Here is a 3,091-nt window from a genome sequence, read left to right as displayed (position 1 = left end):
CAAGGGTAACGTGGTGGGACTTTATCTTTCCGGTTTTCTGCCAATGCACAGTTTACTTTGCCTTTTTTTCCTTTTTGTATTGCCTGTCATTCTGAATATAAAATCGAGATCCTCATTTTCAGTTAGTTAAGAGACGAATTCCTCCCAAGTGATTGTAATTGCTTCAAAACTTTTTAATGGCTTCGATGAATTAAACTGAGTTGGTGTATTGCGATTTACTTAATCATTCTCCTATTGTGAGGCATTTTAGTGGATTCTAGGGTTTTTCCCTATTCTATACAGCTCAGTAATAAACAAATTTGTAGATAAAGCATTCCCTTTATTATTTCTTTAAAAAATCATTTCCAGGGGCTGGGGATGTAGCTCAGTGGCACAAGCACCTGCCTGACAAGCACAAGGTCCTGAGTTTGATTCCCGGTACCAAAAAAAAAAAAAAAAAAAAAAAAAAGACAACAAAACAAAACAAAATAGGCTGAATGGCCTTGCCAGAAATGAAACCACTGAAGTAGAAGTAGGTTTGCATAGACCCACTTTTTGCCAAAATAATTTTTTTTTCCTTGGACAGGGTCTCACTGTGTATTCCAGGCTGGCCTTGAACTCACTAAGTAGCCCAGGTTGACTTTTTTTTTTTTTTGTCTTGCCCTTCAGGCTGGCCTTGAACTCACTTTGTACCTCAAACTGTTCTCAAATTCACAGTGGTCCTCCTATTTCAGCCTCCCAAGTACTGGGATTACAGGCATGCACCACCATGCCCTGCTCAGCCAGGCTGATTTTAAACCCGCAGTGATTCTCCTGTCTCAGCTTCGTGAGGGCGATCACGGGCCTGCCATCTCACTCGGGCTTGCCAAAATAATTAAGTATGTGGAGGTGGGGCTTCCATTACCAGCCCCTTCCCTTCCTTCTCCTTCTTGCCCCTTTCCTAAAAGAAAGAGGAGAGGGAGGGGATTAACAGGAGGGCCAGGCACTCCTGGGCCACCAGCTCTGGTGGCCGGGGTCTCTGGCAAGGCGTCGTCTTCATCTCCGCCCACCTCCTGCCAGCCTGCAGGACCAGCTCACCGGGCGTGGCTCCTGAGGACCTGGATGATTCCCTTGCTCTCCTCCCGCCGCTGTGGCACCCTGCCCGGCGCAGAGCTGAAGGCGCTTTCTGTGGCGATCTTTTTCTCTGTGCTCCGCCTGCCCACGGCTGAGGCCTCTGGCCCTGGGTCTTCTCTGGCGGGATGCTTTCCCCAGCCATGGTCGAGCAGGGTCAGCCGCCCTCGAGGCCCTCTAGGGACAGGGCTTTGCCTGTGAGCTGAGACCGTGGAGTTGCCCGGCACCTCTGGCGGCGGAAACTGTGCTGTTCCGGACTGGAACCTAGCCCACCCTCTAAGGAGAGCGGTAAAGGAGGGGAGCTGCCCCACCAACTCTCCAAGCAGCAAACCCTGCTGCGGTGTCTGCAGACGTCTGTGCCATAGATAGATGGATGGATGGATGGCCTGACAAACGGGTGGACGGATGGATGGACGGACCAGTGGACAGATGGATGGATGGATATACAGATAGGACAGATGGATGGATGGACTGACAGATTGACAGACAGACAGATGGACAGATGGATGGATGGATGGATGAATAGATAGATGGGTGGATGGGTAGATAGAGAGATGGACAGATGTAGATAGACAGGTGGACAGATAAGTGGACAGATGGATGAATAGACAGATGGACAGGTGAATGGATATACAGACACATGGATGGGTGGATGAATGGATGGGTGGATAGACAGATAAATAAACAGGTGGACAGACAGGTAGACAGATAGGCAGATGGTAGATGGACGATGGATGAATGGGCAGACAGATGGGTGGACAGACAGAAAGCATATGTGCCACCAGGCTGACCCCAGCCGCTCTGTGACCAGTTCCCCAAATTCCCAGACGTCAGCAACAGGTGGGCGAGGCAGGGAGCCCCCAGCATCTCTCACCCCGAGGTGAGAGACCCAGGGACAGTGAGTCACCTGCTGCAGAGTCTGCAGGGGTGGGAAGCAGATGCCACCTCGGGAGGATGGGACCAGAAAAGCTAAACCTGAGTCCCCCCGCGAAGCAGCCCTAGTTTTCTCCTGCAGGTCAGAGCTGTAGATGCAGCCACTGCCGCCCTCCTCCTGACCCAGGCAGAGAGAAAGCAGTGCTGCAGGGCTGGCCAGGAAGCCCGGAGGCCGCCAGTCCCTCCTTGTGCTCTGCACCGGATCAGATGCGGGTGCAGTACCTGAGCGTCGTGGGTCTGCCCTGGCCCCGGGGGACGGGTGCCACCCAGCCAGAACCATGGCTCTGCACAGCAGTGACATCTCCACCCACCTGGTTGGGTCCTGTGATCCGGAGGCCAGTGTGGCTGGATCAGTGACAGCCCGCATCCCAGCGTGCTTTGGCATTATGTTTCATAGGTGTTTGTAAAGTGCAGTTTGCTGGGCATGGTGGAGGACGCCTGTGATCCCAGCACTGAGGCGGCGGAAGCGGGAGGTGCTGCAGGTCTGCTGCCAGCCTGGGCTGCACAGTGAGAGCCTGTCTCAAAAAAAAAAAAAAAAAAAAAAGACAACAAAACAAAACAAAATAGGCTGAATGGCCTTGGACCAGTTGGCTACTTACACACTAGGCCTTTTCTTAACTGTCTGTAATGTCTGTGTGCTAGTTGAGAATGTGAGGTTTAGGCTCAATTCCCTGAATTTTGGGGACAGGTAGAATGCCCCTGCAGTTCTCAGGCTGTGTCACCTTAGATAAGGTGTCTCCTGCATCAGGAAGTAGAGCAGCACTGCTGCGGGCCCACCTCAGAGACTCGAGGAGGATGGAAGGAGTCACGCAGGTGAGGGGACTCTGGGCCGAGCCTAGCACACACTAAGCACTCAGTACATGGTAGAAAGCAGAGCGCTGACAGTAAGCGATTAGTAACTGTTAAAGGTCACTGTTACTACAGTGCCCTTGCAGCCTGAAGGCACTGCTGTCCTCTTCTCACTGTCCTATTCATCATGGTCATCGTTAGCACCCCATCACCACCATCTACCATCACTTCGACCCCAGCACCATCTCCACCACCATCACCACCATCACCACCATCACCA

This window comes from Chinchilla lanigera, unplaced genomic scaffold (assembly GCF_000276665.1).
Source record: "Chinchilla lanigera isolate Chin_1 unplaced genomic scaffold, ChiLan1.0 scaffold00004, whole genome shotgun sequence".
In the NCBI taxonomy this organism is placed as follows: domain Eukaryota; kingdom Metazoa; phylum Chordata; class Mammalia; order Rodentia; family Chinchillidae; genus Chinchilla; species Chinchilla lanigera.
This window is presented reverse-complemented; position numbering follows the sequence as displayed.